Source organism: Convolutriloba macropyga, chromosome 3 (assembly GCF_964194025.1).
Source record: "Convolutriloba macropyga chromosome 3, txConMacr16.3, whole genome shotgun sequence".
NCBI classification, from domain to species: Eukaryota; Metazoa; Xenacoelomorpha; order Acoela; family Convolutidae; genus Convolutriloba; species Convolutriloba macropyga.
The window spans coordinates 8,987,851-9,012,535 of NC_134470.1; the positions used below are offsets into that span (position 1 = coordinate 8,987,851).

The 24,685-nt window shown below is 36.1% G+C and overlaps 1 protein-coding gene across 1 annotated transcript in view; it reads right to left on the reverse strand.

Annotated features, from left to right (window-relative positions):
* LOC142336521 (uncharacterized) overlaps window positions 1-24,685 on the reverse strand; it is a 105,468-nt gene that overhangs the window by 48,043 nt on the left and 32,740 nt on the right. The gene's annotated exons all lie outside the window — the stretch shown is intronic.

Genomic DNA, 24,685 nt, shown 5'->3' on the forward strand with positions numbered 1-24,685 from the left:
ATTGGCATGCTCAGTATGGAACGTAAGAAAGCTTCGGTGTGTTCAGTTTTGCGATATTGGACTTGTTCGGTTTTTGAACTTAAGAAAGATTTGGTATGATCAGTTTTAAAAGTATGAAGTTGCCGTTATATTCGGTTTGAAAAAAATTCTGTTCTGTCAATTTTCACCATATAACATTATGAGTTCTTTGTTTATAATGTAGCCGAATGTTAAGAGAGTGCTACAATTGCAATAGCTTTTGACTTAAATCTCGTTGTGGATTTAGAGATATGAAGAACATTTGTGAAAACAACCCTGAAATTTGAAAATCTTTAGAAAGAGTGAATAATTTTTGAGCATTTGAACAGAGAGGTTAAGAGTAGAGAGGTTAATCAAAACAGGAGACCTAATAAGTTCAGCTTTATTTTTGAGTATCACCTTTCGCGGAACAGCATCAGGCGACTTGGCCTGATCTAAGCTGCCTTTATTTTTATTACTCCCCACATTTCAGACTGTTCTTTTTATGAGCATCAATGCTCTTTTTTGACTACTGCAACTTTTTTTGCTTCTGAAACTTTCACGTGGTACCATCATTGCAGCCAACATTGGTGAGGCTATGGTCAACCTGAAGCTATGGTTACGTAAAAACTCATCCTAACACAGAAAGCTCCAGGGAGGTAGGGGATTGAACTCTCAATCATTGCCGTGTGAATCACACACCTTACCTCTCGGCTAGCACTCCACCATCTACTTGAATATCATTTTCTCTAGTTTATAATTTCTCAATATTGACTGTTTATATTAGACAATTTTGACATTTCACTCTCATAAAATTTTCAGGTTATTCTTCAGCCTTGCGTTTTTACAGAACCTAGTTTGCTTAGTGATAAACGTTCGTTTACGCTAAACTACATAATTATTATAGAGTAATCATTTTCCGTTTTAAACCAGTCTTTCTACTATAAGAATTACTGCACTGAATGTACCACTTCTATCGCTAACCGAGACATCTGGATCAACCCCGTGTTGAGGAATTTTGTTTTTCACTTAAAAGAAATCGTCGTTTTTTAATCGTTTTCATTAGAGAAAAACGATCAAAACCCTTACGCGATAATCGTGGTTTTGTTCCTTATTTCGTCGTTATTTTTATGTAGGAAATGATCGCTTTTTCAAAAAACGACGAAGAAACGATCATTTCTTACACTTAAAAGACTACTTAAACGACGGAAACTAATGAAAACAAAGAAAACGACGACAAAACGACGAAAACTGCAACTTCTTACAAAATATTGTCGTTTTTTCGTCGTTGTCCTCAACACGGGACGTACAAACCATTATATGAACAATCAATCGATGTATAGCCATAGAAACCCGTAGTGACGTAACAGCATAGGGCTCGTAACCAACAACTTAGAGTAGACGAGAAAATTGATTTGTCAAAGCATTTTGTGAGCACATAAACCGTGAAATCACACAGAAAAACGGTATCAATGTTTTACCTGAGTAGAGGGGTCGAGCAAAAATAGCTTTTAATAACCAGAACCCTCACTGTGGACTCGATAAACAAACAGCAAATGAAATTTGGAAAGCAATGAAGTAGGTTTTCGGTTGAAATTGGAAATCTCATATTTGAAAAATACCTATGTTTGTCATCAAAATAATGGTCAAAAAGGGATTCGAGTGACCACCTCCTTGGAAAACTAAAAAAAATCGCAGAAAAATTGGGGAATCTGAATAAACGGTCATCCGAGATCTCCTCATTTATTCAGGACACCTAAAGGCTCTCAGAGTAGTGGAAATAGCCCTCGACAAAAAACAAACAACCAACTCAAAGTGTAATGAAGAAAAAAAGTGGATCTAGACAGTTGTCTGTTCCCAATGGCTGTGGAGTTATGGGTTGTTCTATCCTCAATTTGTGAGATTTCAGAATCAAATGGATTGAAGACGCCTTCCTGTACCCTCTTTAACAACACTGTTAACATAATTATCAACAAAAACAACAACAACAACAACAACAACAACAACAACAACAACAACAACAACAACAACAACAACAACAACAACAACAAAAACAACAATAACAACATCAACAACAACAACAACAACAACAACAACAACAACAACAACAACAACAACAACAACAACAACAACAACAACAACAACAACAACAAAAACAACAACAACAACCACAACAACAATCACAACAACAACAACAACAACAAAAACATCAACAACAACAACAACAACAACAACAACAACAACAACAACAACAACAACAACAACAACAAAAACATCAACAACAACAACAACAACAACAACAACAACAACAACAACAAAAATAACAACAACAACAACAACAACAACAACATCATCATCAACAACAACAACAACAACAACAACAAAAATAACAACAACAACAACAATAACAACAACAATAACAACAACAACTCCATAGCAAATATTAAGAAAGACAGCAATCATAACCGCCGGACCAATAACTACAGCATTAAACGACAGCATAGAACAACATCAATAACAAAGCACCAACATCAGCAACTAAAATTATCAAAACAAAAGAACAAAACAAAGAACAAAAGTGGCAACAATATAAACCCCTACAGTAACCAAAGCACAGACGATGACAAAAAAACAGCAGTAGAATTAAACATTTCATTGAACAAATTGATAGGTGGATAGTAGTAGTGAAAATGCCTGTATTTTAACGGGGGGGGACCTGTCCCCCCGTTAAAATACCGGCATGGCCTTTTTTAGGTATCCTCTTAGAATTTCCCTAACTTAGAGTGGAATAAAACTTAGCTGTTTCATTTAGTTCTTCGAACAGTTTCATGCTTTGAGTTGAATTTTGTTTACCCCTTTGTAACCATGAAAGTCGGTTGGTGTTTGTATTAACATTTTCTGCTTTCTTGTCTCAGCTTAACAAAGATAACAGTACAAGTGAATTTAATTAGCTTCAAGGCGTTAGTCCAAACTTTTGCTTCTAATGAATAACCTTTAGGAATAAAGGAAATACTGGCTAATTTTGCCTGGCACATTACCAACACACATACAAAACTTTTATTCCATAAATTTTACCAGTTCTGTTCACTATATTACCAACATGCAAAAAAGATTAAAGCAAGTTTTTGATTGTTTTTAACTGGAGTCAGTACTAGATTCATATAAAATTGCACGCCGTGCACGCTTGTGAGGAACAACTGGGGTTTCTTTGTCGCTCTCTTCAGCTTCAAGTAGAATGAATTTGTTATGACTGGGTGTGCGTTGTTCCTCGCTCACTTCACAGCTATTTTTTTCCAACTCACTTTCATTGTACGTGCGTTGAAGGAAATCTGTCTTCAATCTGTCTCCTTGAAACTGTTGTCTGACCTATCACCCAGCGTGCTTGAATTTCAGACTTTGGGCGTTCGTCGCCGTTACCAAGAGTAGTTTCCGCCCCTTCAGAATTGTTGGCGTTGTCCATATTAACGTCCCAGTTATCTAGAATTTCCCGCATGAAAACGTGGTCTACAATTTTGTAGTGGCCAAAAGGTAAGCTTGTTATACCTTCGTCAAAAATAAAGCGTTTATAATCGTAGGCGGACAAACTATTTTTTAAACTTTGATCGTGCGTACTGTAAAAATCTCCTGTTTTTCTGACGCTATGCGAGACTTCGGTGCACTTTCAGTTGGTTGTTGCTCAAGGACTTTTTTGAAAGACTAGTGATTGAATAAGCGTTGTATGGAGAGGGATATGCCCTTCATGCTCTTTTTCTGGGAATCTAAATGAGAAAAACGAATCTTTTCCCCCGTTTTTCGTTACCGGAATTTTGTTAGCCCTTTGGTTTTACATTAAAGATTTTGGAGTTGTTTGCTTTGATTAAACCTATCTAGAAGTCTCAGAATTATAAAGAACATAATTGCAAAGTTTTATTTGGATAAGTAAAACAATTGGAAAAACATACCTGCTGTGATTATGGAGTACATCTTGGATTTGATTCCCAAAAATTCTGTCATTACTGATCCCGCCAGTTCATATTTGAATTGGAGGACTTTCTTTTTATTGGTCGGGTTGTAGAGTCTTGATTCCTTTGGGTAGTTCGAAAAGTCGAATTCTTTAGAAAGAGTGGGATTGTTTTTAAGGTCAGCGTAGAGGTCTTCTGCCATAATTGCATACGTCAGGGAGTCTGTATCACTGTACAAATGTTTGCAAGCAAAGTCTTCTTTCATTATTTTATAATGAAAACTGAACATAAACATCTTGGAAAGATCCAGTATTGTGGCTCCAATGATCAACGGCTTTGACCAAGTGAACTCAGTGCGACGGCGGTTTACTGCAGCCAGGTTCGGGTAAAAGATTTTGAACGACTTAAACTTTGCGCTTTGTTCTAGCAGCTCTTTCTCGGATCTTACTAGCATGACGTTGATACGTTTTCTCGGATTTTCACACATTTTCCCGTACACACTATTTATCATTAGTTTGAAGAAATTCTCGTCAAATTTGTTTGTAGCCTGCTCTCTTTTTCTGCTATTTAACTCTATATAGGGAGCTAACGAAAATCCTTGCAAGAATCTGAGCACTCGGTGAACTTTAGTCACTTTCCGACCGAGCTCCTAATACAGCTGTAAAGTTAACTAGTGTAAGGTATAGTGGGGCTTGGCAAACATAGTTTGGAGCAGTTTTTTTGCTCTTCGTACTAACCCTTACATTCATTTTCTCTCTCAGATTCTCCTGGTATTGACTCAACTAGATAACTTCGACAGACTCACTCTGACAGACTCACAAGTGGATGGTCACTCTGAATGTCGTGCAAATCCGGGGGATATTCCAGGTCCACCTCCACGATGAAGCCGTATGGTGAGTGTTCTGGTTTTTGCAACAGCTCACTCATTGAGATCTCAACGAGTTCAAAATCACCAATTGGTAGGCAACAGGTTTGCATTATGCCCCCATAAAGATTATTTGCGTCGATTGTGAAACCGAAGGAATACTCAACTGTTTTATCAAAATCCGGCAAATATTTGTTTTTAGCTTTAAAAAGTCTACTCGAGTATACTGAGGACATGCCACCGCGCATAAGATTTTCTGCCATATCAGATGCTCTCTCTCTTCAAGCAGCCTAACGTTAATGTTACATGTTTTGAGATATGCATCACCCGCTAAGTTTGCTGCTGAGAAATACTGAGCGCAATCAAGGCCATAAGTTTCATAGCACACTTTGCGAAATTTTTCAAACACACAAGCCAGAAGTAGGGTGTCAGTTGTCAGATACAAATCGTGGTAATCGCCTATTGTTTTGCACTTAAACGTTGGGAAAACTTGGTTAGCAAGCGCCAGGTTTTCGAGTGTTATAGAAACTTCACTATAAGCTAATGTGTTTTACCACTTGTTAAGGGGAGGCAAACGTTTTTCACTGACTCTTTCAAAATTGTCAAAGTAACTGTATGGGTAGAAACTTTTTTGATGCAACAATTTTATTTGCTTTTTCGCAAATTTTTCTTCGAAATGGTTATCAATAATTTTAAACCCATCTGTAGGCAAAAAAGACACCAATTTTTCAAGTGACACTCCCATGAATCGCAAAGAGTCAAGAAAGCGCATATTTTCGAAAAGTTCAATCACTTCTCCTTTTTGTTTTTGTACTCGTCAACCTTTACTCTCATTATCAGACATATATATTTTTCACCTGTTTGAGGGATAACTTGCAGTTTACTATTAGAGCTGCAATATTGAATGGCTTGACATATATGATGCAAGTCATAGTTTGATAGGTTTTGGTCAACCACGGGGGTGAAATTTAGACTTCTACGAGTAGTGGCAATGATCTAACACTTTGATATCTTGTGCATTGAAGTCCAAACTACAGATCCAGCAGGCTTTAACTTCACTGGTGGTTTGATCCAGCTGACCAGTGAAGATTTTATGTTGTTGTTTTCTGTTGTGAATATCATATGCTAGACTTTCTATTGTTTTGATAAAATCAGACTCACAATTTGGTCAGCGTACCAATTTGAGCATTAGCTGTTTTTGTGTGGATTGTTCAATTGCATTTATTCAAAAGCCCGACGGAACATGTTTTTCAATGTTGTTACTTGAAATTATTTTTGGTTTATTGAATGCTGCGTGCACAGGTAGTAGACGAGACTCTAGGTCGAAATATAACACAATCGGGGCAAACGAGCTGGCTTGAAACTTATGAAGTTTTCTACCACGAACTTTCTGTACTAAATTTACCAACTCAGTGATGAGGCCGTAAAGGAAAATTTTACCGTCGCTTAGTAGCAGAAGGTCAACAACAAATTCCTGATCTCACTTCTTGGAAACTCGATACGGTATGAGTTCTTCCTTTTTCTCCCCAGGGTCGACGATGGTCATTTCTGAGTTTATGAAAAAATTGAACTGGTTCTTCGTGTTCAGATACGTCTCTCAACAATTTTATTGTTGCTGCAAAATGAATTTTCTTCGGTCCCGCTTCAGTCTCACTTCTGATGATTTGTTGAATCTCATGTATTTGATTCATGAGATACTCAAGCATGTCGTTTTCGTTGCCTGACGTGTGCAATTGAATCGACCGTAAGTTTTCACTTATTGATGACATCACGGGTAGGTCACCACTGTATCCATTGTTTCTCCACTGGGGCATTCCGTGATTTAGTTTCAAATGATCTTCGAACACTGATTTCAGTAAGAAAGTTTTGCTGCAATAAACACAATGATGAATGGTTTCGGATCCATGCAGTTGCTTCGTATGATGGATCATTCCGACAAGCGATGGTGATTCGAAGTTGCAATCATTGTACTGAAGTGGCTTGTTCTGGGTTTTGATGTTGTGTATTGCCTTTCGATGTCTCCTTAAGCTGCGGAAACTTGAAAATATTTTCTGGCAGATATCACACTGGCAGCTCATTTCCGCAAATAGCTTTAAGCAAACAGTAGGCAAAGTTTTAGTTTGATCAAATTTCTGATAGCAACCATATTTGAAAATGAGTTTTTTGTACCCAGAAGAATGATCAAATAAAACCACTATCGTTAGGTGTCCTACTAACGGAGTTCTAGCTTGAGAGGAACTTACGTAGACTTCAGTCAAACCCTCTTTTCTATAAACGTTTTTGTTCTTATCAGTTCTTTGAATTTAACCTTAACATTTGGCTATAATCTGTGTTCATTTAGTTTTCGGAAGCCTCTAGAACCTCACTCGAAGTTTTTAAGATTGATTAGGTACCCAAAGGGAATGAAGTTCAGACACAACCCGCTTAAAATCAATTCGAGTTGAATGGTCACCACTCCTTATTCCTAATTCAGTTTTTAAACAATGTTTTGAACAAACGAACCGCCAGTTTATGTTTTACGCTCCGGGGTGCCAAGGTGCGGCCTACCGCTCGATTGATGTTACACAGGATCAAAGCCAGCGGTAACAACTGGTTTTCTGTATCAAGTCTGGCTGGAACCCTTTTTGTTAGGAAATTTTATTTTTGTTTGGGGTTTCAATTTATGTGTAAAATATTGGTAGTAAACTTTGATTAGTAGCTGTCAACCGGAAGATCACCTACTCTCATTTTCCAAATTTCGTATTTAAGTCACACTTTTCAGTCTCGTTAGTGTATTAACTCTCTTTCAAATTTTAATCGCAATTCTAAATTCTAAGTTAAAATGGATTGTGAACAAAAATTATTCGCGTACCCCTATATCTTCCCCTACAGAAAACATATCATCAAAAAAACGGTGATATTCAATGAGTCCACCCTCCACAAAGAAAATTGATCAGGAATTCTTCTAAAAAATAATGAGGGGCTGGTAATGATGCTCGTCGTTGGAGGAATTGAGCACTTCCGCCTGGTTGATCTTATGAAGTACCAAATATTCGTTACCCCTGAAGAAAAGAGGGACACAAGACTGGAAAACCTATTCCATCTTGTGTCTGCGCAAATCCACAGCGATTACTTCTTCGGTACTCGCTATGTTAAATCCCCTACCCTTACTTTAGTTTAGTTTTTTTTATTCTTCATTAAAAATGCTAAAAATACGTTAAAAACGGGTCGAAAACGCCGGCTAAGCCTTGTTTTTGAGGTCGCTGATTCCAAAAGTAGTGTTTTCAGCTCTGTAGGACCTCGGCTTCCCCTATTTCTTGAGGTTTCCGGTTTGTATCAACACATGCATTTGTTTGAAATTGTCAAAAATTTAGCAATCAGTGTTCATTTTCTGGCTAGTAAACCCATAGGGTAGGTACGTTGCAGATATAGGGTTGTTTTTTGATGATTTTTTTTTCCTTTTTGAAAAATTTTGAAAAATTTTCTGGTTTTTTAGAAGTTGTTTTCTGTTGAACTGATGTTTTTTTCAAAACAAAATGAAAAAACATTTATTCCACTGGGTTATTATTCAGACGTTATTTGTTGCACTGCGTCTGTGGAACAACCTGGGCAACAAATTTTTCCTCAAAAAGGAAAATAACTTTGGAAATTTTGTATTTGTTTGTTGTGCAAAATTATCAAGATTTTTTCATTTTTTTTAATTTTGTCCTCTTTTTGTTTGAAGAAATGTTGAATGTATTTCAACAATAGAAGAACAGTATAAGCAGTATGTTTTACAGACACTCCCTCACACAAGAGAAGATTTTCTCTTAAATATTTTCAAATTTTGGAAAGTTTTAGTCGTTTTTCTCAACTGAGCACATATTATGGTTTTATGATAAATGTTGGGCTTGTTCGGTTTCTTTGATCTTTCTCTTTTTTTATTGTTTCCCCTAAAAATTTACCAAGTACTAGTCCCAGTAGTATCCCTCTGTTGCTTTCTAAAACATTCATTGTCGTGTTTGTTCTCAAGAGTTAGCTACAATAAAAAAAATTGCGAAAGAAAGTACAATTTCATTCGTTTTTATATTGGGTTAGAGAGTTAGATTGAATAAATTGAATATTATAGCTGTTTTTTCTCTTCAGTATAGTTTCATTCTAATTATCAAGTTTTTCTCTAGATCCGATTTCTTCAATATTTGTCAGAATTACTGACAAGTTTTCGTTTTTTGGGTGCGAGACATCGGCATGCGGGTGGAGTCATTTGACTGTCTGAGCAGTTGAGATCATCTACTGATCGAAACACTGGTGTAGTAGGAGTCTCTGGTGGGAAATTCAGATAGTTTTCACTGTCGTTAAATTCACAATCAGGGCTATCAATATTGGGATTTTTCCAGAGAGCCTCGATCCTTTCGAGATCTCTCCCATATCCTTCTTGATTTTCGTATACAGGTACTTCTTTCAAGTCGTAGTCATAGAATATCTTCCGAACACTTGCTTCAAGGACAGAGTTGTCAAATATAAACTCTCTGGTGTTAGTTGTTACGAATCTAATGTGTACTGGGAGCCTCTTAGTAATGCTTTTTCAAAACGAAATGACTGGATGAAATCTAACATAACAATTGGAAGAGACATGTGATTTGATGAAACCCAGGTATCATTTGTCCATCCTTGTTCAATAAAAACGATTGTTTCTTTCCGGTATGTTTTGTAAGCTATTGTTCTTTTCTCTGAGCTTTTCTCGCTTTCCAGAATAATAACTACTGGAGACATTTCATGTTTATTATTTCAAGAACTGCAACAAAAATTTGTATGTTGAAAACGGAAAACAGGTGTAAACCCAGACTGATAAGCGATTGCTTTTGACAAACAACTTAACAGAGTGTATTTTATTATCTTATAGGTTTGACATGGACCCAAGAGATAAGGTGTATTCTGTTCAATAAGTTGGCTAAATTGCGTATAGCTTTTATGGTATTTGGTCTTGGTATTATCACTCCTGGATCAAAGTTCGATTTCTAACATTTGCTTTTATTTTATTGTAATTGGGTGTCTTGAAAGCTATGTACTGTAGACTATAGCTAAAATACACTGGAGTTTCTTCTATGCTTTTATTTTATTATGATTAAATTTCTAAGGAATTATTGTCGACCAATCACATTTTTATAGTGCTCAAAGTCTAGCAGCTCTGTGAGTATGTGTTTTGCATAAAATGTAGTACTTAAATTTTATTTCCTTTTCCAACAATTCATTTGATTTTATTCTCTTGTAATAAACAGTATATCAGCTGAGTGCATTAAAATGGAAAAATCTGAAACCCCCAAGAAAGACATAGAATCTGCGATCAGTTTAATGATATCTCAGAAACTGCAAAATGAGTCGTAAGGTTCTCAACTAAAACCTATGAAACTTCTGGTACCTATTTTGCAATAAAGCTGTTCAGAAGGAACCAACAAAGTGATGATGATTATAAATTCTCCCAAAGATCAAACATTTCTCATTCAGAATTTGATAGATTACTGGAACATATCCACAGAATCAGAGATCCGATCGATTCAAAGGACGCAGAGGCTCCTTTAACAGTACAAATTAGAGCCTCCAAAATTTACATCGAAGGCAATTAAAAGAAAAGAAGGCGAGAACGATAGATTTTCACAACATTTTTGTTCAACCAACGATACGATTTCGGATAACGAGAGTCAACCCCTATCAAAAGTCAAGAAAAAGCTAGCACAGAAAAAGAACTTAGCCTACAAGATAGAAAAATACAATGGCTGAAGCAATGTACGAACGTTCTCCTGATTAATTTCGACAATTTCAAAAATCATTTCGCTTTCTTCTTTTCTTTTTTAAACCAAACTTGGACAAAGACAAAATTGCTAATTTTGCGTTTGCATGCCACCAAAAAAGTTTATTTTGTCACAACTTTTCTGTTCTTTACCATGTCCTAATTTCATCTGAAAATCTATCAAGCTTAGAAGGAACTGACAGCTCAAAAGCTTATGCAATACTTTGTTTTTTTTACTTGTTTTAAATGTCTCATTTATGATTTGAACGGGTTCGTTGTTCACGGACCAATGTTGTAAAAACTTATTGACGCAGTTGACTACTGTCTACAACAACAGAATCTGCACAGAAACTTTTTTCTATGAAGAAACTACCCAGCATTTGCCATGCTGTAAAGCAAAATGTTCAAACTCAAACTGACTTTGTACCACTTTTGACTAATCAACGTTTTGTGGAGATATATTACAATGAACACTACGCTGAATTTTCAAAAATTATTGATATTATACTTAGTGGTTATGGTTCGCTTAATGCTGACAGTGAAACGTTGTTTGTAAAATTTGTTTTTGAACAAAAATACAAAAATTAATTTTTCTTTGAGATCGTTTCTTTAACTGAAAACAGAGGAGTAAAAAAATGAATTAAAGCATATGCTTTGCAAATCGTAGTAAGTCATCATCATTCATGTACATATGTACATTGTGTAAGGGTATTCATTGCTAAAAATAACATGAGCAATATAAATACAAAACAGACCACGTAGTTTTGAGTTAGTTTTTTGAATTGGCATCAATGTACACAGTTCAATTTGAATAACTTCTCCATAGAAACTGTATAGCCGTTTGTAAACTGCAAAACAGATTTACAGCGAATTTCCCAATGCATCAGCAAAATAAACTTTGTCGTTTTTTTGCAGACAAGTAGCCAATGAGTTCCTATAGTTCCAGCTTCGGATGCATTAACTACAATAAAAGAGTCTGCAAATAGCTTAGGAAAACTCTCAGCTGGGAACACTCCGCAAAACAGAAATTTTAAATGAACACATTTGTTGATCAATTTGAGAATTTTAACTTTATCAATTTTATTCATTAGTCAGTGGGTATGTAATAAGAGTGTTTTTTGTGACTTTTCTCTCAGATGACACGTAAAATGTGGAACTTCGTTCTCCCAAAAACAAAATTTCAATGTTATCTGTCAGTGCTCTCGAAAAAATTAACTCAACTGAAATTGAACAGTTTGTCAATTCAGGTTGAATAAAATCGTGCGATGCTTCCTGTGTTGAAGTTAAGTCAAAGGCCATAGTAAAATGGTTGGGATAATCTGATAGAGATATACCAGGACCACCCTTATCAAGAAAATGCAAAGCCTCAAGCGTATTAAAATAAAGCCTTTGATTAGAGGCGGTCGAAATGGGCGTGCCAACTATTGTAAGTCCGTTACGATATATAACAATTTGACTCAGATCAAACTTCTGATAATGAAAAGGTGTTGTTCGATTTGTGCCAGGGTAAGCGCGGTTTGTTGTCATTGCGATAATCATTCTTCGAATTGGTTCCTTTGAGAAGACACTTCTCGTCTTCTTCTCATCTTCTTGTCTCCAACTTTGAACACCAGTTGTAGCTGAAAATGGTCTTGGTAAAACCTCTGCATAGCGATACACTGCAGGTGTTTTTAGTAGCGTTTTCTCAATTGCCGTCAAAACATGATCCGATACTGTGATTTTTCTATTATATAGATTAGCTTCAATTATTTTAACTTTGTAATTTTTGTTTCACTCGGAAATAACAGCAAAATTATTTGTAGATCAGATTAATACCGCTGAGCAGGTGTTTATCACACGTTAGAATGTCACTTGATGGTTTCATTGGAGTTTGCTACGAGGGCTTTTCTCACTGTAAAATCCTCGAAGCGACCGTCGGTGCCATCAATTTTAGCTGGCTCATCCTCGTAAGAATATTCTTGACAAACTAGCCATGTGTTTTTTGCAGTTTTTCCTGACGAAAATTCTGTTTCAATGAATGCTTTGTGTGAATAATTTCCGTTTGTGGTTATTTCCGTTGGAAATTTTAATACCGTTAGCAGACACAGTGCGTTGTTGCTTAAGTATGGCGAGTCTGTATTTGTTGCATCAGTTCTTGTCCTTAAATCACCGTCATTGATTTGGGAGATTTTGCATTCAATTTGAAGGAGAAGTTTTTGCAAATCTTTGAAATTGTTCCTGTCATCCATAACTTCAAACTCATGCATTGGACCATCCGGGGAGTAGGAAGGTCCAACTTTTTGAGTAAAAGCATTATCAAATGTAACTAGCAGAGATTGTTTTTCAAATAAATCAAGTGTGGTGTGTGTTGCCTCTGCGGGCAGTAAACTAGTAAACATTTTGAACTTTAGAGATGAATTGGGACCGACTTCTCGACAGAAGTTGTTTTCTGTGAATGTTCTTTGAACGGCTTTTCGTCTCTTTTTTCTTGACGTTGTTCTTTTTGACCAATGATCCTTCAACTTGTTTTTGTACATTTTTTCGAACAGTTGACTTCAGTGCTTGTTTGGTTGTTTTTTTCTTCTTGACAACCTCTACCAGCTCAGGAGCTGCTTGAACAATTTATTATTGTCCAATCATTTTGGCTACAGGCCAAAGAAACTTTCTAGCAATCGATAATGCGGCTCTGCCAATACCTGCCGCTAAAGCCTCGAAACCACTTCCTCGTTGGCGATAGTGTCCTGAAAAGTATGGTGATAACGATTGCTGTTGATAGTAGGCTTCCATTTAGTCGAATTGTTTAAAATTTTATGTCAAAATAACTTTTCCTGTTCCAGCGAATAGAACTAATTGTAGGGGTTTCTTTCCGCAATTGAATTTCAATTGACTGAAAATTTTTTGATAGTAACTTTTTGTATTCCAGTTTGCTGAAAGCAATTTTGCGTGTTGGCTCTATTTCGCAGGGGCTACCATTTTTCAGGCGTTGTATTGAATCAATGACTCGAATAAGCGGAGCTTTAGCATAACCTACGTCTTGATACTCAATTATGTTAACGTATATAAAAATCGGTTGCTTCCCTGCAGACAAAAGAAAAGGATAATCACCAGCAGAAATTTTGTCTTCGTCATCTGCCATGGTCAGCTTTTCAAAAGTATCTAACATTTTGTATCCAATATGATAACCAGGCCCATCATGAATACCGTTGAAACCTAGGATACTTGAAGTTCCGTTATTTGGAAAAGTAATTCCTTCGTTTTTACCAAAAAAGAGGAATAAAACTCCGTTGATTTTGTTAAATTGATAGTCAAAGTGAGGCAATCCGCTAGCTGTTTTTAAGGATCTCAAAAGGTGGTCACGGTTTTCATAGGAACCAATTCCAATGATAGCTCGTTCTCCTCCATATGGTCTGGAGACTGCATCAAAGGGAATACTTTTCTCATAAAACTTAAGGCCTTCAGAAGAAATTATCTTCAGATCTCTTTCGTTCACTTGATTTATTTTTGCCGGGAAGATAATTTCACTTAATGCAACTCGCCAATTCCCCTCCAAATTAATTTCTGCATTGAAATAATTTTTGAATGAGGACAAGGTGTTTTGAGGGAAAATATTCATTGAGGCTGATGAAACTAAGTGAACCGTGAATTCATTCTTGTTTTGTTATTTCACTACTGTTGTCTCTAACTTTGACCAACACTAACTTGTAAAATTTTCCTTTGACTGGCTCTTGGGTTGCGTCAATGAGACTATAAGGAGGGGGATTTGTTGTAGGTATATCGTAAATCTCGAAAACTTCATTGGTAAATGTTTGCTTGTATCCTTTTCTGAAAGAAAGATCCGCTTTTGATATTCGCACAAAGTCCCCAACGTAAAACTTTGGTCGACAAACTAGTTTTGCTGATGTAATAAAAATTAATGATATCAAGTAAGGAACGTCTTTCTTTGTAACTTTATTGGGCGCCATTTTCGTTACTTTACTGACTCTAGAGTTAATGGTTTGTACAAAGATCTGCAATTGATTAATATACGATTATGTCCATTTGTCCTCTAAATACTTGTAAGTCAAGTTCTTGAGCGATCGTATGTTTCTTTCCGCAAATGCTGACTCTTTTTCAATGAAAGTTTTATAAATTTCAATATCTTTTTTCCGACAAAGACTGCTGAAGGAGCCCTTAAATTCTGTACCAGCATCTACCCACACTTTTTTAGGTTGCCTGTTCTTTATCATTTTCTTAAACGCATTAGCTGTTGTTGTAGCCTACTTTGGTTTTAAGGGTTCGACGCGTTGATAACATAAGAGACAGTCCACCGCAACCAACAAATATTTTACATCTTTGTTCTCTTTTGCTAAGTTATCCACATAAGCCAAGTCTAGCGACCAAATCTCATTTATGTCGTAAACAATAACTTTCAGTGTTGGAAATCTTTTTCTATAATCTTTATGCTTTGTGTGGGCATTTTTGCCCACTAAGAACAATTTCAATTTATTTGGTTTCAATTTTGTGCTTTTTTGTAGATTTTTTATGCTTCCGTAAGCTCCGGGACCTTTCGTATATTTTAACTCAAGCAATTTTTTCTCATTCGTTGAAAGACTCCCACTCCTTCTCTTGCTGAGCTCTGTCTTCCTTTGAGGTTTCGAAACCACTTCCGGCGTCTGAGGATTCCTCTGTAAGTAATTGGCTGGTTTCTTTGTGCTTGATTTTTTTTGGCGCAAAGTTTTCCTTTTCGTTTTTTGTTTGGTAACTCTTTGAGTTCTTTTTCGGATAGCAATTTTAGCATTACTGTTAATCACCAAGTCTTCTTTTATGTTTAGGGCCTCTAGAATCTTGAAATAATCTTGATTATTTTTTTTAGTTGGTTGCTGCAAATTATAGAGAAAAATGGGAACATTTATTAATGTCGCCGTTCCGTCAAAAATGAAATTCTCTTTTTCGTCTATAACAACGTTTTTTGACTCTTTAATTAGATTAACTATTTTTTCCGTCCTGGTAAATTTCAGTGGGGCTAGCATGTTGAGATTTTGAAGAATTTTGTCTGCATGTACTTTGACAATTCAGTAGGATCAGTTGTTTCCCTTGTATCCAAATTTTCTTGGTTCTCTTTGTCAGTGTTTTCATTTGATCGTATACGGTTCAAAAACGAAAATTGAACACCTCTATGCTGAACTCTGGGATCATTTAGAATTTGTGAGGAATATGGTTGCTCCTTCATAAACTGATTTTTGGGAATTAAAGCAAACTCTTCAGCAGTTGACCTTGCTTAACTCAAATGGTTGAAACAAGGTTTAATAATGAGTTGAATCAGTTCGAAACCCGTTTTTGTTAGTAGAAGTGCTCGCCGTTTATCCATTGAATACTTTTTACTGTTTACGCCTTCACATATGTGTCTGTAATTTTCTAAGTCTCTTACTTTCACTCTAACATGGCCCAGTAAAACATTGTGAAGATATTCACACAAAACCAGTATAGAATCACTATCACAACTACGCAAATATTCCTTAACTGTTTTGGCTGCAGATGCACCATTTGCTTCAGTATAGAAAATTTTTTCTCTTTCATTGTTTAGAGGAGTTGTTTCCGCAATCGGTTCTTTCGTTGCCAATTGATAGTAATGTTTTAAAAATTTAACAAGGTTCAACTGTTTACCTACAAATTGGACTTGATGAACATCACGGGCTGATTTGATTAGAATGATGCGTGTCGTGTTCAAGTCTATTGTACGAGACCACTTGCTCTGTTGATAAAGGTGGTGCTTGATATAAATAACATTAATGTTTTTGTGACGCCCTGCAGTGGCCAATTTAACAAATTCTTTGTCATTGCAAATTTCTTCGCACGAGTCGTCTATAATCAGAAGACAGTTTGCAAGGCTATTCAAAAATTCTAAATTGGCGTACGTTTTAAAATTAACAGCAAGTGTTTTCTCCATTTTGATGTATATTTGTTGCATTTCTCTGTATAAAAATATGATGTTGTTAAATTTTGGGTAAAATGTGTTTGCAATCAACATTTCAAAAATTAACTCTGTTTTGCCACAACCCGAAGGCCCTACAACGGCCATAATGACTCTATCTTGCGTTGATATAATCTTATTCATAGTCTTGGATTTGGTAAAATGTATCCAACTAAACTTGACAAAAATGATATCCAAACTGAAGTTTCTTCAAAATTTGGTTTTAAATTGGTTAATTTAACAATACAAATTGATATCAGCAGTAAAATAACAAACATTTGAACGAAAAATACAACTTCTGACCGTGGCAACATTGTTTGATTCCAAATGTCCGTGAAGATTTGCTGCTACTTTCTTTTTCAAAAAACTTTCTTCTACAACAGCGTCAACTTGATCAACTGTTACTCCCTTCATCTCAGGACAAAATAAATATTTTTAAAAGAATGTATTGAGAAAAAATCACTCTATATAAAACAATTCATGGCAATTGAACTCAGTTAGAAAGTCTTTCATATATACCATCAAACACTCCAGGAGTTGCTCAGTTTTGTCATAATGAACAATTTTGTGTACTCTTTGTTCCTTCACCAAGTGCTGAATCTCCTTTGGCAGTGAAGGATCGTTCTTGTCAATGTCTTCACCAACCGGGTGTTTCGACATCAGTAAGAGTCTCGGAGCACAGACTCTGGGTTGAGTTGTTGACATTCTGCTTTCTCCACTGAAGAAAATGTTCAATATAATATACTAAATGAGTAAATGAGCGAATTTCTTACTCAGTCAGCAACAATTTAACTTTTCTCTGTAAAAACTGGTTTCCGGTTTTTATTGTTTTGTCTTTGGAAATTGAAAGACTCAAATTTCCGTCCCCCGTAATCAAGGCGCAAATTGTTGAGCTCGGTGACAAGGGTGCTTCCACTTTCGTCAATTCTTCTCTCATTTGTTAACCAGTTGAAATAGAAAATGGTTTTTTCTTTTGCACAATGTTTGTTGAAAATGTTTTTGCCCTATGAATGATTTTGACAGTTTTTGTAAAATAGTTCACAGATATCGAAGGACACGCGAGTGATTTCAGATCAATAATAGAGCACTCAAGCGAATCTGACAAAAAATTTTACTTTTTCCTCTCACTTAGCGTACAATATTGCACTCGGATTCCTCAAGCGAACGCTTTGTATTATTTGTGTGAGATAAATATAGGGATAGTTTCCTGTGTCCCACTCAATGCCGTTCAAATTTCTAGTCAACCAATTGAAAGATAGCTTTTGTTGAGTTGTTAACTCACTATAACTTGTTGGAGGTAAAAATGACACGCAGTCGAGATAGTCCTCGGTGCAAACACCAAGTTCTTTAACAAAAAAGTTTTCTTTTCTGTGACGAAACACTTCAACGTCTAACACAACTGTTTTGCTGCTCAGCATTCCAATAAAGGAAAATTGACAGATGAAAAACTTTTGTTTATAAACAAAACAATATTCCCGACAAATGACCGCTAAAACAGTTGCTGCTTTTCCACGGAAGCATATAAGAGTATCCAGGTCCTTGGTTATATCTTTTGTATATAAAACCCCCAGCCTCGTGCAAAACTGCATGTAACCGAAGGACTTTAAAACTTTTAAATTGATGATCTAAAGACGAGTTGTCAATTCCAATAAGACCACCGTGCGGCCTAAGTTTAAGCGCAATATCGTGATCAAAATTTTCTTGTTCGTTAAATAGCTCACACGCTGATAAAAATTTATTTAGGCGAATTGAGTTTTTTGGGAATTTTTGCGCTACTGTTAAATAGTTTTTGTGAATAGTGGGTAAATCTTTGCTAGCAACAGTTGGGTGGTTAAAATGCATTTAACAAAAAAATTGGAGTCAACTGAATAGAAAATGAGAAGCTCAAAAACTGTTTAGAGTTTGAAACTCTTTGATGTAGGTTTGTTTTGTTTTTTTTGGTGCCTTGTATTGGTTATTAACTTCAATATTTCTAGTTTTGCCAGTTTTCGTTTTTTTTTTGTTGAACGAGTGATATTAATTCATAAGACAAAGCTCATTTGTTTCATAGTTTTACCTTAGTTCTCCATTTTATTATCGATCACTTTCTCGACCCCGTATTCAATGTTCCAGATGTACCAGGTTAGTTACATTATAAATTTACATTATAAATTACATTATAAATTTGTCTAAATTCTTGCTGAGAAAAGAAAGCATACTGTTCGAAGAACTAAATGAAACAGCTAAGTGTTATTCCACTCTAAGTTAGGGAAATTCTAAAAGGATACCTAAAAAAGGCCATGCCGGTATTTTAACGGGGGGGGGGACAGGTCCCCCCCGTTAAAATACAGGAATTTTCCTTACTACTGTGGATGCTGACCGAAAAATATATTTGAGTAATCTTGTTTTGAGTAATGGCTTGATAAATATGATTTAAGAAGTTGAGAGAAGAAGAAGGCCTTCTCAACAAGGAAACATAATAGTTGAACCGTTATCATATAATATAAGGAGAAGAGAGAACCGTGGTGTCGAAACCCAGCCGATTAAAAAGCCGGATAATTAACATCCTGTCACAAGGAAAAAATTGTTTTGATGACAATATATTCTTTTCGAGAGCTGCTGAAAACTGGGGAGACAGAATCCGACAAAAATACCTAACTAATTAGGTTGAGCGCAGTTTTCCTGGAACAACTCACCGACATTCCGGTAACAACAGCCAGTTTCTAGTTGTCTTTTATTCCGCTTTCATCTGCCATTTGTTCTGCTAACCTATTCTATGTAAAAAAAATTTTTTTTTGTTTAATTTTTTGAGTATTTCAATTAAGTTCAAATTAAGTTATTGAATCGAATCAGTTATCAATAATATAATAATAATTCAACAAAGTTGTGGAAAGATGTAAATTGATCAAAAGTGATCTACTTTTTGCAATTTTCCCTGAGTCAAATCAGTTGAAAATAAAATTGGCGTATCAGTCCTTTAATTTGATTATCTGCAAAAAGTTTTTTGTTCGTTTTTCGGAGAAAACGTCTCGGGCGAAACAAAGAACACGCAAATAGGGGCAAATTTTAGATAAAGAACGACCATCAAAAATTTGTGTAAGCGATATATCGAAATCCACAAAAAAGACACGAACAGAACAACCAAATTGCCAGAACACTGAGGTGCGCAAAAGATTTATCACTGCTCTTGTTAATGGGAAAACTTGGCCTTCCAACTCTCTTTGGTATAAGTTTTTAGGTGTATGATGTAATAAACCAATCATTCAATATGCGGTAACTTTATCTAAAACACGAATGTAAAATCGAACTTAGAGGTCAATCGAACTAGATCATGAAGGACCTCTATTACATGGAAGACATTTTTAGTCAAGCTCGAAAAAAGGATTGACCTTGAAATCTTTTAGTTGTATTTCTCTGACTATGTCCAATTGTTAACTTTTATTGAAAATCTCAGAAATTTTAAACTCAATTTATCTGCCTAATGATTTTTGAAAAATCTAACTCGTTTCACTTAGACAAGAAAATATATAATATTCCGGCATGGTATTCATTTTCTAGATCCCGGGTCGAGGTTTTTGGTTGAATTTTTGTAAGAAATACGGTAAATGCGGTGAAATTGTGTAAGAAATGTGGTTATTGCAGTGAATGCGGTGAAAAAACTATTTCACCGCTTTCCACATGCCTTTCTTACAAAAATTCACAGCGAAATACACAAAATTTCTTACAAAATTTCACCTTATCAAATTTTTTGGTAAGTTAATGTAATAAACGCGGTGAAAGCGGTGAATGCGGTGGTAAAAATAATTTACTGCCTTTCACCGCATTTCTTACAAAAATTCACCGCCAAAATCATCGCAGTTCTTACAAAAATTCACCGCATTGGCTTTCCTACGTTCACTGAATCTGATTTAAATTCACAAAAAATATAGAAGTACGTAACAATTGGAGCAGTGGACTAAAATATTGAAGGAAAAATGCTGTCCTATTTTACTTTTCCTACATAGAATGTAGTTGAAGAGCATTCAAAAAACTTGTACTAAAGATGTGCTTATTTGAGCAACATATAAATAATATTTTTGATCTGAGTTTTTTCCACAATGTTTCAGACCCTCTCCTCTGAGCAAACTCTTCTTTCACCATTGTCCATTTCTGCGACCATAGCCCAGTAATGGGTTTATGATAGCCCCGTTGACAGGGACCAAATTAAGCAGCTATAAAAATATGCTGAAAAAATGAATTTTTGGCAATTTTGACAATTTCACCGATTCAGAAAATTTCTTGCAAAAACAAAAAAGCATAATTTAAACATTTTGTTACCTGCTTCATTGAGGTCCCCTTTATCTGGGGCTGTCATATACCCATTATACTTAGTCCACTTGGACCATCAGTTAAAAGACACTTCTGAGACTAATGCTTGCAAATTAACTGCAGTGTGCCCAATGTCCGAAAAGGCAAATATAGATCAATTTTTCGTTTTGAGGAAATATAATCAATTTGAGCATGTAAAGAGTTTAAAACTTTGTTGCCTGAATATTGTTAGTAATAACTTGAGTCCAAATTCAAAGGTTTAATTGTTTTTGTGAGCAGTTCCCCTGTGTCGAATTTTTACCCCAAAAAATATGTAAGATTAGGGGCTAATCGGGTGAATTTTTAGCCAATTTCCCTCAAAACTCTTACAACGTATTGAGGGATAATGGGGTAATTCGATATAAGAAGGGGGGTAATGTGGGTAAAAGGGGGCTAAAATGATTCAAGTTTAGGTGGGTTATATTGGGGGGGGGGGCGGGGGGGGGGTGAGACGATGTTTTTAATATGAATTGAATCGTTTGTTATCTTAGTGTCACAGTCTGCTGTGGAGGTAAACCTTAAAATTGATCAGCAGCTGGTTTTGGTTGAAAAGTTTGGGGGGTAAAATCTAACAATTCTCCCTTGCTACCCATTGCCTTTATTACCCCCTTATCTTACATCGTTTATCCCCAAAAGTTACCCACTACTCTTGCATCGTTTTTTTTTTTTTTGGGGGGGGGGGGTGATTTTTGGGGGCTAAAATCTCACAATACCCCCTTACCCCACTTTACCCTCATAATCTTACATCGTTAACCCCCCCCCCCCCCCCCCCTAAAATCCCCCCCCCCCCAAACTTACATCTTTTTGGGGGGTAATTTTTTAGGGGGTAAAATCTAAAAATTTCCCCATTACCCCCCATTACTCACTTAATCTTACATCGTTTTACCCCATAGAACAATACCCCCTACTCTTATATCAGTTTGTGGGGTAATCAGTGGGGTAAACTCGACAAGGTCTATGCGCATTGCAAAATTTAATCCGCATTTAGTATCGAGATGGAAGTTTCTGAAATTGATCACCAATTAGGTTTTCATTCATTTGGGCGATTAGATACAGTATTCGCGATACAGTATTCAAAATTTGAATTAAAATAGCCTACTGTCAGTAGTCTCCACACACGCTTATAACTCTTATCTTATAAAATAGGTCGTGAAAAAGCCCGACAAAATCCAGAACTAATACTCGATTTTTCTGAATTTGACCACGTAATGTTAATCAATATGCGGTGATCAATATGCCTGGATCCGTGGTCACTTGGGTCGAAATCGTCAACCCGAGGATCGTGCACTCATGGTCAGTGCTGGCTTGCAGTCATGCTTCATTTATGGTTTAATCACTACAACCCGCTTATAATGTTAACTAATTGAATACAAAATAAACTTCACGTCACAAAATAGGGAACATAAATTGGTTGAAACATGTATAGCGTAGGATAAATAAAACATTATTTTTCCAGATTTTCCCATTACTTGTATTCTTGTTCCAAGGTCAACCCCCCCCCCCCACCAGTTATCGTACAGATGAGGTATTTTAGATGGGCAAATTACAATGGAAAAGGAGTTTTATTTGGGAAAATCAGTTTCTGCGCTATGAATCGAAGAAGTTCAAATACAGAAAAATGCCTCCTAATACAAGGCATGTAACACAAACAGCGCCGCCAAACAGCACCAAAAATTTCTTGTCTGGCAGCTTGCACAAAATCATTTCTTCGAGAAAATTGGGTGTCGCGAGTAGACCAATATTGATTCCAGCTTGACCGATGACTTGCTCCGACATTGAGCGAGATCGGAACTCATCTTCGTCATCTATTCGGAATTCCTTTTCCGGACTTTCAGGAACTGCATCGCTTGTCGGGTTCTCAACAATCGAGATTTTTCTTTCTCGTTTAATTTGCGCAATTGTGTCTTCGTTTTCGTGTTCGGGTTGTTTTACAGCTAATTTTTGTTTGTTTTCCATGATAATTGACAGCTGATTTTAACAATAAAAACAAAGGGTGAAAACTTTGTAATTAGTGCGTCAAAAAGCAGAAAATATTTTTAGATTTTTTTGATCAGCGCAGATTACAATGTTCTCAGCAGTTGATCAATATTTCTTTTCATACCTCGCTTTGGTTGAAGTTTAAAATGTCGAGCAGTTTTATCATATGTAAATATCGTAAAAGTAAATGTAAAAATCAGCTGATATCGGAAAACAAAACAGGGAAATGTCTGCGTCGAAAATGTAGCAGAATGTTAATATCATATCAAATTATGGTACTGCGCAGGTAATTATTAGTGGTGATTGACAATTAATGAGTAAACTCATGTGAAGAAAAAAATTTAGAGTTCAAACTTTGAAAATTAGTTCAAATTCACCCAGATGACGTTAACAGCCCTCGGATGACGTTATGAGTCTATAACAAAAACTCAATTTTAGAAACATTACAATAAGCGTGTCCTGGTATATACGTGGCGAGAAATTTCACTCAGTTTTATACCTTGCTTCCGCATTCGCATATAAATACATTGTAGCAGTGGAACGTGTTTATTTATACTAAATCCTTTCACCCAGCTTGAGGTCCAGACCCACATTGAGCTATGATCACGCCCAATCAAGCGCAAAACCACGTGTTCCCAGATCGAAATTAAAGGGTCGGGAGCCACGAGCCAGAAGAAGATTTATGTTCTGACCGGAGACTCATTTAGTCCCTTGCCTTTGATAAGAACGATCAGGACAAAATAGTGTCCAACCACTCACAAGTGGTCGGTCCTTTTATAAATAGGAATAGCAACTGTAGATTCAAAAATTTCTTATAAATAACTGTCAATGTTCATCTATGGTTCCGGCAAAGTAATGGCATGCAAAATTTTCAATTTAAAAGTTTCTGTAAAACTTTAATTACACAAAAACACTTTTGATTTTGAATTCACTTCACTGAAGTTTCTGCTGGAGACGCCAGTTTTTTTGAGATGCGTATAATATAACGATACTTAGTCTCATGCGAGTTTACGTATAGTCTCCGATCAGAGTTCACTTCGGTCTTATCATTGTCAGTTTATAGTCTGGACAAAGGTCTGAATTTGAGTCTGATCATAAGCGTGCCATAGTCTGGACCATGGTCTAGGTACGGTCTGATTAGAGGTCATTTCCATCTGAAAAGTGTGATCATAGCTCAATTTGGGACTGGATCTCGACCTGGTTAGTTTGTCTATAAATCACCGCTACTTTTTTGGAAGTAAATTTACGTTTGTAACGGTAGACGCTTCTGATGAAAAAAAGTTTTGTCTGTTTTCAAAAGAAAAAAACATCAGAAAGTATTGAAATTTAGGATATTTTTCGTAACTGCTCCCCTACAGAACGCTATGCATCGCCAGTAACAGAGCATGTGTCATTACATAGTAAATCATTATATAAAACTATGGCAAGTGCGCCTGGGGGTGTAAATAATTTGCACCACTGAGGTGGTGGACCGAAAAATAGCAGTCCGTAATACAAGGACGGCATCTCACATTTAGGGAGATAAATTGTTCCCATATTCGGATGTCACAATTTCATATCAAGTCAAGGAACCACTGAAGAGTGAAGATAGATGGAAGGAATAAACCAGGTGAAATGAAAAAGTGTTCGAAACAATTAGGGATGAGAAGCGGGATATAATTGCATAATGGGATATTTGTAAAACGTTTTGTATTTTGACCAATAATCTTTTTTGAGAAGTTCTGATTGGAGTTGTGAAAAGTATCATCACAACACCCAAACATAAAATTCACTTTTAACTCAGGAGAAGTTTGACGAAGCAGCAATTGCTCATATATTTGAAATAGAAAACAACTTTCACTAGAGGAAAAAGTCGGCTTTAATCACACCGTATATCGCAACCAGGGGCTTGTTGGCAGCAACAC